Source organism: Crinia signifera, chromosome 11, assembly GCF_055691185.1.
Source record: "Crinia signifera chromosome 11, ASM5569118v1, whole genome shotgun sequence".
In the NCBI taxonomy this organism is placed as follows: Eukaryota; Metazoa; Chordata; class Amphibia; order Anura; family Myobatrachidae; genus Crinia; species Crinia signifera.
In genome coordinates, this window is record NC_139227.1 from 71,457,853 (window position 1) to 71,472,740 (window position 14,888).

Genomic DNA, 14,888 nt, shown 5'->3' on the forward strand with positions numbered 1-14,888 from the left:
AGTTTGAGGTGTTTGGATCACACAGAAGAACATTTGTGAGATGCAGAACAAGTGAAAAGATGCTGGAAGAGTGCCTGACGCCATGTGATGGTCTGGTGCTGATAAAGTGGGAGATTTGTACAAGGTAAAAGGGATTTTGACTAAAGCTGGTGTTCTGTCTGTAATAGAGTGGCCAGCGCAGTCACCAGATCTCAACCCCATTGAGATGTTGTGGGAGCAGCTTGACAGTGTGCCCATCAAGCCGATCCAACTTGTGGGAGGTGCTTCAGGAAGTGCGGGGTGAAATTTCTTCAGATTACCTCAACAATTTAACAGCTAGAATGCCAAAGGTCTGCAATGCTGTAATTGCTGCATAAGAAGCCTTCTTTGACGAAAGTTTGAAGGACAAAATTATTATTTCAAATAAAAATCATTATTTCTAACATTGCCAATGTCTTGACTATATGTTCTATTCATTTTGCAACTCATTTGAGAAATAGAAGTCAGTTTTCATGTAAAACACAAAATTGTCTGGGTGACCCCAAACTTTTGAACGGTAGTGTAAATTATGGTACTTGTGTAGTTTCACGGCACCAGTATGGCGCCGTGCGTCTGAGTCCCCTTGCGGGGCTCGCTTCGCTCGCCCACGCTTCGCTCGCCCACGCTTCGCTCGCCCACGCTGCAGGCTCGGTGGCTCGCTACGCTCGCCACGCTATTTAAAATCAACTCCATGCCAACATGGATAGTGGGGGTATGAACTATCCATGTTGGCATTGAGTTAAGTTACTTTTTTTAACATAGTTTGTGGCGAGCGTAGAACCCGGAAGTAGCACGGCGCCATGAAACTACACAAGTACCTAAATTATAGCTGTGGTTAGCAATCTTACAATTCCTTCCCTGCTGAAATTTGTAGTTCATTACCAGATATATTATATTGGCTTGGTGTTTTGCCTTGCTACACATTTACATGCCAGTTTTTCTCTAGTGTGAAGCACAGAACACATACGTATGTTCCCATCTGATTTCAGAAGGCTTTCTCTTACAGTGTAGTAAGATGTGGTTTAAGTGTCTACTAGTGCCATCATCATGTAGCGGACAAAGAACAGCATTGGCTGGAATTATGTGGTTTACCTTCAAGCGCTTTATATTATAAATGTAAAATGGAAATCCCTACAATATACAGCTCCCAGAACACCTGCAGGGATTTTTGTGGGCTTCACTGCCCCTGAACAATGCATGCTTTCAAAAGTCTGTCCCTTAGGATTTATGCAACTTTTTTGTCGCCAAGTCCTTCTTTCTTCATCTTTCTACATAAAGTGAACATCTGATGTCAGAGCCACTGACCTGGAACTAAACCCTGACACATGTTATTAAAAGAGGCTCACTCTTTTTCTTAATGTATTGGCATTCTGCAGGTCTTAGAACAAAGAGAGAAATCCTGCATTTACACCTGTACTAAACTTCAAATGTAATTTAAAGGGACTGTAACCTCATTTATTTGCTCTAGCTCTGCCAACAAAGCTACATTTATATGTGTATAGCTACATTAATAATGAAAGGTTTGCTATCATTAAGTTTTCCCTAGACCCCAAGACCCATTCGGTGTTTTCCTGATTCCCTGGCTCTGTGACATTGCCACATTCCCAGTCTATTACCAACATGGAGGAGCAGTAGATCTGCAGACAGTTATGAAGTAAATGGTCATATATATATGGAAGCGCGTCCAAGCCACGGTCGGCAGTGTCCCCATTTGGAGGTGCTGGTGAGGTCTGAGTTCGATTGTGAAGAGGAGAGGAGGGGACTGCAGGAGAAAGAACGGAAAGGGGATTTCAGTGTACCACTGCCGGGGAGAGGTAGGAAAGAGAGGGAAAATATGCTCCCCTACCTCCCTTATGGCCCCATTCCTGTGTTTCTCCCCCTCCCCCCCCTCATGTCCCCAGGTCCTGTGTACCTCCTCTCCCCCTCCTCGTGTCCATTCCTGTGTCCCTCCTCTCATGTCTCCAGGTGCCATCCCTCCTCTCCCCGCTGGTATTGTGTCCCTTCTCCCCCTTTCTACCCCCTCTCATGTGCAAATGACCTGTGTCATCCCTCCCCCCCTCTCATGTCTCCAGGTCCTCTTTCCCTCCTCTCCTCCTACTCATGTACCCATTCCTGTGTCCCTCCTGTCCCCCTCCCCTCACACCTCATGTCCCCAGATGCCATCCCTCCTCTCCCTTTGCCCCCTTCCTCATGTCCCCATTCCTGTGTCTCTCCTCTTCAAGTTCAGAGTATATCCTTGTCACTGTGCCGAGCCTCCTAAATAAACATCTGGATGTGTGGCATGGTACACTGCACTTAAATACACGACCCTTCGTGTATTTAAGTGCAGTGTACCATGCCACACATAGCTTTCGGCGCACACATAACTACACACTTTGTTTTTACATACCCCCACTTTGCAATCTCCACTTCGAGCACTGTATCTATCTATCTATCTATCTATCTATCTATATATATATATATATATATACAGTATATATATATAGATAGGTAGATAGATAGATAGATACATATATAGATATATATCTTTTAAGCAGTAACAGTATAGTATTTTGTATTGCATATTTCTAATTTTATCATTATTTCAAAAGGATGACCGCGGCAGAAGCCTAACCCTAAGCCACACCCCCCCGCCTAACCATTCCCTACCCGCAGGCTAATCTTAATCTACCCTGTAGTCAGCGCCGGACTGGGACAAGAAATCGGCCCTGGCATTTTGAGCAGACCTAAAGTAGGCGGGACCCTTGCGTGGCGAAACCACGTGCGAAAAAGGGGGCGTGTGGCCTCTTGAAGAGGAGGCGTGGCATCACAAAAAGGAGGCATTACACATTATCGAACACACCGTTATGCCCATTACACATAGCCGCACACTGTATTGCCCATTACATATTATGACACACACCGTAATGCTCATTACACAGTATGGCACAGACGGTGATTCCCATGACAGACTATGACACAATCCGTTATGCCCATTACACATTGTGACACACACACACCGTAACGCCCCTTTACAGAATATGACACAATCCTTACAGTAACAGTAAAAGTAGTATGCCCCTCCCCCACACAAATAAAGAAGTGCAGCTCTTTTTCATATAGCATTGAAAAAACTTGTCAAATATATTGAACCACCCCCACCATCCCACCCAGAATAGCAGGCGGAGCGCATCCTGATACAGATGGTTTTACCTGTGTGCCTGTGTGTGGGCCGGATAGCTGCTCTCTCCAGTGGCTGGCGCTGGCTGCTCTCTACAGATCAGAGCACCAGCGGCCGCAGTAGAAGGGCAGCAGGCTGGGTGGAAGGGGAGAGCCAGGCAGGGAGAAAGTCGGAGTAGCTCTTGCTCAGTGATGAGGCGGGTCATGGAGCACGGCTCCATCCCGCCACTGCAGTGTGCTCAGGACGGCCACGTCATGATGGTGGGGGCGGCACCGCATCATAACAGGGGGGCGGCAGCGGGCTCAGAGTCTGCACCACTACTGCAGAAAGTTCTTATAACTTCTAAGTTGTAAGAACTTTCTGAACAAAATTGCCCCAAAAGGCCGTCGTCCCTTCTGGCATTTGCCAGAAGTGCCAGATGGCCAGTCCAGCCCTGCCTGTAGTACCTGTGCCTAAACCTAACTCCCCCCCCCCCTACAAACACCAAGCCAGCCTAACCCTCCCTTGTATTCTTGCCCTTGGGATGATGACATTTGGGATTCCGGCATTGGTATTTTGAGCATTGTCAAGATTCCGGCTTCAGTTTTCTTACCAGTGTTGAAACTTTGGCACCAGTATTTCCACTGCTGGCATCCCGAGCACCGGTATGCCAACTGCACTCCCTACTGATAAGTACCTCCCACCATTAGGAACCTGTATGTGGACAGTTGGGAACTATGCGTAGAATGCACTTTACTTACAAGTTACTAACATTCTCATTTTTTCCACTTAACTGCTTAACTCTTCTTTCTCTAAAGTCTAGACAGCCCTGTGTTCCAGCATCATACATACACCGATCCCCTGATTGCACCAACCGCAAGTCAGTATGTAATCCGAGTTTTTACTGCAATGGGACTAATGGGAAAAAATGAAAGGCATTATTGATGCTTTTTTTTCCTGAAAACCTCCCTAATTCAGGCGTACCAGGCTGTTGTGGTGGGAGCAGTGCTTTTTACAGGTGCACACAGGCAGTAGTGGTTGTCATGTTAATTTAGGAAAGCAAAGTATAAGGATACAATGGAATCCCATCTTATCTTTGTCTTTGCAGGTGGTTGTTATAATGCATCTTCCCTGTTTCGTACAGCTAGAAATGAAACCTCAGAGGGAGCCATAGGCCGTGCTAGTCTTTAACCTTGAATTTAAATACATTAATCTTTTAAAATCATTTAAGTCTTCTGGCAATAGTAGAGCTGTTCATTTCCTTAGAAAAACAGTGTACTAATTTGTGAAAGATCTCTGTCTGCTGTCTCCTAGTAGTCATTACTATCATCGTTAAAACAATGTACATAATGATCAATAGTATTGATACTAACCAGACGGACCGTGTAGTTGCATCTAGAGCCGCAGACAAAAGCAATAAAACCTGACTCTCACACTCACTCAGAAATTATGTCGATGATTGTGTGGGATCGGCAACTGATTGGAACATGCTTTATCTTACAGAGCTTGTTCAATGATATCTTTGAGTCCTTAGCTGATAAAGTTTCCAAAGCAGCATGTATTTTATTTCTACGTTATGTCTTATTTTATTTCTCTACAGTGGGCTCAACATCCCACTCGTTATAGCTATAGTGGCCCAGATGTAGTGCATCTATCAGGTATTATGAAATATACTTTAGGACAGTGTCAATTTTTTCAGGGGTGAGCTATGTACAGTGTTGGACTGGGCCACAGGGGTACAGGGTAATCCCCCAGTGGGCCTCACTATTGGAGGCCCCACCTCCTCCTCCAGGGATCAGGTTACAAACTATACAGCATACCCTCCAACGATTTAGTCTTAAAAAATCGGTACACACTGAGAGGGGGCGTGGCCACTGTGAAAGGGGGTGCGGCCATTTCTCTTTTTCCATCTTTTGAATAGTTTATTACATTATTACAGAAGGAGGCAGAGGCAGCCAGTGTTGTGGTGATTGCTGTTGTTGGCAGCTGTGTCCTCCCTTGACGTGTGTGTGTGGGAGGGGGGTAGCATCAGTTCCCGGGCATCAAATAGAGACTTTCTGTGTCTCTGTCACTCTCTGGCAGCAAGCTGCTCTTACCTGGCCTGACAGAAGGATGCACGCCGTGCTTCTGGCCCGGCTGATCAGCTTCTCCAAGCTGCCGGGTTCTGGGCTCTGCTGCATTCTGACTGCCCGGCCACTGAGCGCTCCCTTCACCTCCCAGCAGATGGCTGCTGCTGTTCCAAGCGCATGCGCTGGCGTCTTAAGGAGGATTTAGGTTTATATTACTGAGTCCATGAGTTTCAACGGCTGCTGTGTGACGTCATGACACTGGCCAGAACCTGCAATGCACCCCTGGGAACGGGTGCAGAACCGTTTTTAAGGTCCAGAAATATATTCTTTATGTACCCCCAGACCTGAATAATCATTGGCACCTGTCAAGCCAAGGAGGAGCCGACTGAACCCCGAAATCCGGTACAATCGGTACATTTATTTTTAGCCGGTACAGACCATTAAAAAAAACGTACTGTACTGGCTAAATCGGTACAGTTGGAGGGTATGATACAGTTGAGTTATACATGATACATACAGTATGTACTTTATACTGCACAGGACTATAGTGTATAGTATAGTGTAACTATGTTATTTACAGTGCTTTGCTGTTGTTATGTATCATTATCAGGATGCAGTCATTGGGTCGACAATCATTAGGGCGACATGGGGATAGGTTGACATGGTTCTAGGTCGACATGGGTTTTTTCGCAGTTTTTTGTGCCGACAGGCGGTATTTCATGCCCTACCATCCACTAGGCATGGTGGGAGAATAAAATAGTGTGCCCAAAGCATAGCGAGTGAAAGGTGCACTGGAAACTGTGTCCATGTCGATTGTGTCGACATTCAGTAAAAAAAACCCGTGAAAAACCCCATGTCGACCTTTGACTGGCAACCTAATGCTTGTGTCAACCTATTGACCTGTCGACCTAAACCCATGTCGACCTTGTCCCATATCGACCTAGAACCAGTGGTCGAAGTGGGGCGGTATACGGGGGTATGGCATACCCCCACTTTAATCTGAAGATAAAAAAAAACAGTTTTTTTTCCCCCTCAGGATGCTCTCTGATCACTCAGCAGCACATATTGTGCTTTTGTAATACCCCTGTACAACGGGGCAGTCTGGCAGGGGACGTTGATGGACAGGGGGGTGTCCGAAGGTGCGCACTATATTCACTCTTTACTTTTCCATACCCCCACTTCAAAATTTCCATACCCCCACTTCAAAATTTCCACTTCGACCACTGCCTAGAACCATGTCGACCTAACGGTGTTGACCAACTTGCTGTAGACCAAAAGATCCCAACCCATATTATCATGCATGCACTAGCAGTATTTAATATATAAATATTTATCAACAGGCCCAGACCATGCATTCTCTAATGGTTAGCCAGACTTCTGTTGCAGCTGGCCCCCCCCCCCACTGCAGACTGACTACACCCCTAAACATTGGCCCCAATTACTATATCCCCTAGTGGCGCCTTCATGCCCCAGTCCAACACTGAATGGTTAATGCAGCTTCATTGAACCTAACAACAGTGACCTGTAACCCTAGGGAGGAACACAATACAGCTATCTATTGCATAATGGGAAATATTCAAGATCCAGTAAGAAGTTAATAAAATATCTCAGTTTTGCGCAATAATATAAAAGTTTAAATTCTTGAATTATCCTATTGATGCGTGCTGACTTCCAGCCTTAGTGTACCTAGACATAGCTTTTAAGTTCAAATTAAAATATGATTTCTTTTATCGGAACTTGGCTTTTGTAAGAAGCTGCAACAGAAGAAGTTAATAGAAAATGTTGTAGTAACAAACTATCGATATGGAGTATCAGAATAGAGAACATGCAGGCCATCAGATCATTGTGTTGTAGGTGATTTTAAGTATATATTTTATCTGTTTTTTTCTCCAACTGACTGGAGATAGGAGAAAAAACTATCAGGCGAATAATCACGGTAAAATCCGTTTTTCTTTTTGTGCAAAAATGTATTGGGAGCAGTTGAATATGTATGGCTAGTCCATTGGAACCCGTAGCCACACAACTCTAAGCCATGCCCATTCCTCCAGCCAGAGCTCTTTTATGCTAATTATTATTTGTTATCTGGTCCTAACGCAAAGTTCTCTCTCTGACAAGCTTATCGCACCTATTTCTTATTACAGTCCTGAGAACGTGCTATTACTACAGCTTTTTATGCTTTGCAGAAATCATATCCTCTGTGGAGTACTGTACTGTTTAAATATATCTCCTTTACACATGAGTAAGCTATGCAGACCAGGTTTATAATAATTAGAAACGCTTAGCACTGTAAAAAAAGCTGATTGTTGTCACTTTAGGGCACAAGACATACTATAGCTACATTTTGTGTGAAAACTGAAATGTAAATTGTGCCAAAAATGTTGGCCGTCTAAAGAAAAATGTCAAAACAAATAAACACAAAAAAAAATTGCAGAGAATAAAACACAAAGTTTAGTACACAGACCCTTAGTTTTAATTGAGTTTATAATTGAACTTTAATTGACAATCCTGAGTAAATAAATAGCTCTCTTTGCTAAAACCCTTAAAAGTAACTGTAGCAGAAAGAATGCAGCACTGACTTTAACTAATGTTTGTGCTGTGCGGACAGCAATATATAATACACTGCAGTATATATATAGAGAGAGACCCAAGGCCACCCAGCAATGTCAGCACAAATCTACAGCCAAGAGTTTTAATTGCGGCTTACCTGTTGTTGATTAGCCAAGGCACTATCAGAAGCGATTGCTGTGGCTGCAGTCCCAGCTCAGACAGACATGGTGGCTTTCACCTGGCTCCTACCCTGTGTAGATGTCATGGTTGGGAGGTCTAGGGCTGCATGGTACAATAAATACAGGGGATATGACATCACTCAACAGTAGTGGAGGCTGACTTGAGAAACAGATAGGGGGCTGGCTGGAGAGACAGAAAAGGTAGGGTTACATGAGAAACTATAAGGGGAGCTGGAGGATGAGACACAAAGAGGGCTGGCTGGAAAGAAAGGAAGGGTAGAGTTGTTATCTCTGAATTAGTGCTAGAGACACTCCACTTCTCTAACCAATGGCATATTTAGAATGGGTGCACTGTGTGCAGTGCACATGGTCCAGGGGGGCCCACCCAGCACAACCTGCATCCACCTTTTCCAATACTTACTCTCCAAAGTCTGCCATTGGCAGCGCTGCAAAAATCACTGGGGCAAATGGTGCTGTGGACATTTTTCCAGCATTTCGCCCATGCGCAGTGAAAAAAAATCACTGGGAAAATGTCCGCCAGACCATTTTCCCAAGAGGAGGGGGTACAGACAGAGTCTTCACATGGCCCTCCTTCCCTCCATAAGAGCCCGTCTCTAACTTTTACCTTCAGAGGTTTCTCTCCTAGCTGCAGAAATTTGAATATGTTAAATGTTTTATCAGTGAAAGCATCATAACACTAGTTATTGTAAAAGTAACCTTGGATATGTAGCCAAACAGATTTAGGTTTTCTTTTTTCGATCTGTAGATAATCACCTTTCATTCCAGAAGAAAGACCTCTGTGAAAATATTTAGAGTCTCCCTTGCTGCTACTTTCCAAAAAGCTATTATCTTTGGACAAGCTTTGTTTAAACGATAAAGGTGTACCCTAGAAACCTCATTAAATGAACCGATAGACAATAAAGTACTTAGGGAATCTGGTACAAAAAGTGCCAACAAGGGTCACATTGCATAATAACAGAAAGCTGCACACGAACATACTGCACACTCCACAAGAACATTGTAAGTACCACCAAAGATTACTTGTAAATTGGTTATGATTGTAGACACAGGTGATTAGACTAATAATGCTACAGTGTAATAACTCATTCTGGTTTTAAAATGAAGAAAAACGTTACCTGTCAATTAAAAAGCACATTTTGGTTCTGCAGCAAACATTTTGAGCCTTTTCCTGGACTGCAGCTATTTGCTTTGCCAGTGGTATGTGTGTTACCTGGCAGTGGCATTCATTGCACATCTTATTGCACTGTAGTCATGCAAATCTGCCCCTGCTGTGTTGCCCTGCAGCAGAGCACATCTGCATTTGGTGTGTTTCCTAGCAATAGTGCATACTGTATCCGCACCTGGTGCTCTGTCCTGCGGTATAGCACATCGGCTCCTGAGGTGCTGACCTACAGGAATGCACATCTGCACTTTGGGCACGATTCAGATCTAATTGCTGCTGTGCGAATTTGTTAGTATAGCTAGTGCATCATCTGTGAGTCCTTACATTCCATAGACCAATTAACCCAGACCTAGTGTAGCTAGTGCATCATCTGTGAGTCCATACATTCCATAGACCATTACCCCAGGGCAAGTATAGCTAGTGCATCATCTGTGAGTCCTTACATTCCATAGACCATTACCCTAGAGCTAGTATAGCTAGTGCATCATCTGTGAGTCCTTACATTCCATAGACCATTACCCCAGGGCTAGTATAGCTAGTGCATCATCTGTGAGTCCTTACATTCCATAGACCATTACCCTAGGGCTAGTATAGCTAGTGCATCATCTGTGAGTCCTTACATTCCATAGACCATTACCCCAGGGCTAGTATAGCTAGTGCATCATCTGTGAGTCCTTACATTCCATAGACCCAATAACCCAGGGCTAGTATAGCTAGTGCATCATCTGTGAGTCCTTACATTCCATAGACCCATTAACCCAGGGCTAGTATAGCTAGTGCATCATCTGTGAGTCCATACATTCCATAGACCCATTAGCCTAGATGCAAGTATTGCTAGTGCATCATCTGTGAGTCCTTGCGTTCCATAGACCCATTACCCCAGAGCTACTATAGCTAGTGCATCATCTGTGAGTACTTACATTCCATAGACCCATTAACCCAGGGCTAGTATAGCTAGTGCATCATCTGTGAGTCCTTACATACCATAGACCTATTACTCCAGAGCTAGTATAGCTAGTGCATCATCTGTGAGTCCTTACATTCCATAGACCCATTAACCCAGGGCTAGTATAGCTAGTGCATCATCTGTGAGTCCTTACATACCATAGACCTATTACTCCAGAGCTAGTATAGCTAGTGCATCATCTGTGAGTCCTTACATTCCATAGACCTACTGTATTACTCCAGAGCTAGTATAGCTAGTGCATCATCTGTGAGTCCATACATTCCATAGACCATTACCCCAGAGCTAGTATAGCTAGTGCATCATCTGTGAGTCCTTACATTCCATAGACCCATTTCCCCAGAGCTAGTTTAGCTAATGCATAATCTGTGAGCCCTTACATTCCATAGACCCATTACCCCAGAGCTAGTATAGCTAGTGCATCATATGTGAGCCCTTACATTCCATAGACCCATTAACCCATGACTAGTATAGCTAGTGCATCATCTGTGAGTCCGCACATTCCATAGACCCATTACCCCAGAGCTAGTATAGCTAGTGCATCATCTGTGAGTCCTTACATTCCATAGACCATTACCCCAGAGCTAGTATAGCTAGTGCATCATCTGTGAGTCCTCACATTCCATAGACCCATTACCCCAGAGCTAGTATAGCTAGTGCATCATCTGTGAGTCCTTACATTCCATAGACCTATTACTCCAGAGCTAGTATAGCTAGTGCATCATCTGTGAGTCCATACATTCCATAGACCATTACCCCAGAGCTAGTATAGCTAGTGCATCATCTGTGAGTCCTTACATTCCATAGACCCATTTCCCCAGAGCTAGTTTAGCTAATGCATAATCTGTGAGCCCTTACATTCCATAGACCCATTACCCCAGAGCTAGTATAGCTAGTGCATCATATGTGAGCCCTTACATTCCATAGACCCATTAACCCATGACTAGTATAGCTAGTGCATCATCTGTGAGTCCTTACATTCCATAGACCCATTACCCCAGAGCTAGTATAGCTAGTGCATCATCTGTGAGTCCTTACATTCCATAGACCATTACCCCAGAGCTAGTATAGCTAGTGCATCATCTGTGAGTCCTCACATTCCATAGACCCATTACCCCAGAGCTAGTATAGCTAGTGCATCATCTGTGAGTCCTTACATTCCATAGACCTATTACTCCAGAGCTAGTATAGCTAGTGCATCATCTGTGAGTCCATACATTCCATAGACCATTACCCCAGAGCTAGTATAGCTAGTGCATCATCTGTGAGTCCTTACATTCCATAGACCCATTACCCCAGAGCTAGTATAGCTAGTGCATCATCTGTGAGTCCTTACATTCCATAGACCCATTAACCCAGGCTAGTATAGCTAGTGCATCATCTGTGAGTCCTTACATTCCATAGACCCATTTCCCCAGAGCTAGTTTAGCTAGTGCATCATCTGTGAGCCCTTACATTCTATAGACCCATTAACCCAGGGCTAGTATAGCTAGTGCATCATCTGTGAGTCCTTACATTCCATAGACCATTACCCCAGAGCTAGTATAGCTAGTGTATCATCTGTGAGTCCTCACATTCCATAGACCCATTACCCCAGAGCTAGTATAGCTAGTGCATCATCTGTGAGTCCTTACATTCCATAGACCATTACCCCAGAGCTAGTATAGCTAGTGCATCATCTGTGAATCCTTACATTCCATAGACCCATTACTTCAGAGCTAGTATAGCTAGTGCATCATCTGTGAGACCTCACATTCCATAGACCATTACCTCAGAGCTAGTATAGCTAGTGCATCATCTGTGAGTCCTTACATACCATAGACCCATTACCCTAGAGCTAGTATAGCTAGTGCATCATCTGTGAGTCCTCACATTCCATAGACCATTACCTCAGAGCTAGTATAGCTAGTGCATCATCTGTGAGTCCTCACATTCCATAGACCATTACCCCAGGGCTAGTATAGCTAGTGCATCATCTGTGAGTCTGTACATTCCATAGACCATTTCATCTGTGAGTCTGTACATTCCATAGACCATTACCTCAGGGCTAGTATTGCTATAGCATCATCTGTGAGTCCGTACATTCCATAGACCATTACCTCAGGGTAGTATAGCTAGTGCTTCATTTGTGAGTCCTCACATTCCATAGACCATTACCCCAGAGCTAGTATAGCTAGTGCATCATCTGTGAGTCCTTACATTCCATAGACCATTACCCCAGAGCTAGTATAGCTAGTGCATCATCTGTGAGTCCTCACATTCCATAGACCCATTACCCCAGAGCTAGTATAGCTAGTGCATCATCTGTGAGTCCTTACATTCCATAGACCATTACCCCAGAGCTAGTATAGCTAGTGCATCATCTGTGAGTCCTTACATTCCATAGACCTATTACTCCAGAGCTAGTATAGCTAGTGCATCATCTGTGAGTCCATACATTCCATAGACCATTACCCCAGAGCTAGTATAGCTAGTGCATCATCTGTGAGTCCTTACATTCCATAGAAACATTAACCCAGGGCTAGTATAGCTAGTGCATCATCTGTTAGTCCTTACATTCCATAGACCCATTAACCCAGGCTATTATAGCTAGTGCATCATCTGTGAGTCCTTACATTCCATAGACCCATTTCCCCAGAGCTAGTTTAGCTAGTGCATCATCTGTGAGTCCATACATTCCATAGACCATTACCCCAGAGCTAGTATAGCTAGTGCATCATCTGTGATCCTTACATTCCATAGAAACATTAACCCAGGGCTAGTATAGCTAGTGCATCATCTGTTAGTCCTTACATTCCATAGACCCATTACCCCAGAGCTAGTATAGCTAGTGCATCATCTGTGAGTCCTTACATTCCATAGATCCATTAACCAAGGCTAGTATAGCTAGTGCATCATCTGTGAGTCCTTACATTCCATAGATCCATTAACCCAGGCTAGTATAGCTAGTGCATCATCTGTGAGTCCTTACATTCCATAGATCCATTAACCCAGGCTAGTTTAGCTAGTGCATCATCTGTGAGCCCTTACATTCTATAGACCCATTAACCCAGTTCTAGTATAGCTAGTGCATCATCTGCGAGTCCTTACATTCCATAGACCATTACCCCAGAGCTAGTATAGCTAGTGCATCATCTGTGAGTCCTTACATTCCATAGACCATTACCCCAGAGCTAGTATAGCTAGTGCATCATCTGTTAGTCCGTACATTCCATAGACCATTACCTCAGGGCTAGTATAGCTAGTGCTTCATCTGTGAGTCCTCACATTCCATAGACCATTACCCCAGAGCTAGTATAGCTAGTGCATCATCTGTGAGTCCGTACATTCCATAGACCATTACCTCAGGGCTAGTATAGCTAGTGCATCATCTGTGAGTCCTCACATTCCTTAGACCATTACCTCAGGGCTAGTATAGCTAGTGCATCATCTGTGAGTCTGTACATTCCTTAGACCATTACCTCAGGGCTAATATAGCTAGTGCATCATCTGTGAGTCCGTACATTCCATAGACCATTACCTCAGGGCTAGTATAGCTAGTGCATCATCTGTGAGTCCTCACATTCCATAGACCATTACCTCAGGGCTAGTATAGCTAGTGCATCATCTGTGAGTCCTTACATTCCATAGACCATTACCCCAGGGCTAGTATAGCTAGTGCATCATCTGTGAGTCCGTACATTCCATAGACCATTACCTCAGGGCTAGTATAGCTATTGCATCATCTGTAAGTCCGTACATTCCATAGACCATTACCTCAGGGCTAGTATAGCTAGTCACTCTCTGGCACTAAACCAAGAAATAATATGGTCAAGAAATCTTTACTAAACAAATAATAATCTTGAAAGAAAAATGCATGAGACTGACCTGAGAAATAATTACCCAGCTATTGTATTAGGAAGGGTCATAAAATGAGCAGTGGTTATAATAATAGATTCCATTCCTGTATTTCTTTAACCTTTGTGTGTGTGTGTTTTCAGCTCTGGGTCACTGCGTTCGCTTCCATTCAGTTTTAATGTAAATGAAATTTGCCGCACGTCTCAGTGCAAGTACCCCGGGGATATGCTAAACAGAGCGCTGGCGTGCAGCAGGACTCGCAGCCAGTAATTACACCTCTCTGCTGCTGCTGCAAGCATACAGGGACTGATGGATAGCACATATTACAAAGTGCTTACCCAGGGTTTATTGTCTAAGAAGCACCACTGGTTCCTGAAATGTTCTTGATCACATTGAAGAGGTAGCAACATTATAAAGAACACAACAGCAATTTTTTTGTATTGCTTTATTTTTGTGTTTTTACACCACAGGGCTAAATCATACTTGGTTGATATTTACAAATAATTTCATGGAGTTGGTACAAAAATGGAAACGTAATGCTCCACCATTGTGCATGAGTAGTGCCATTCCATAAAGGGGCATATCTAGTACCACCCACTATATTAGTGTTCATTGCATGCTGCCCAAGGGGGTTGTTGTTTATGTAATGCAACCTGCCAGAGGCTGTAAAATGCAGTATACTTTTCCTGCTAGAGTGCGGGCAGAGCAGGGCACATTAACTATGCACCTGTCTGAAAAGGGGGAGTGGTCAGTCAGGGAGTGACCACATCCTCTTGGGGTTGTAAAAAATGGGAACAGACATGCTGGGCCTGACCCCAGCTCTTTTCCCATCCATGGGACACTGTTGCTCACAGGTGGGGACTGAAGATAGCTGTTTCAGCAGGGCACATTTAGCCATTTCTAAATTGTGCAGGACATGGCACAGCACCCCGCTAAAACAGCCTAGCGTGTA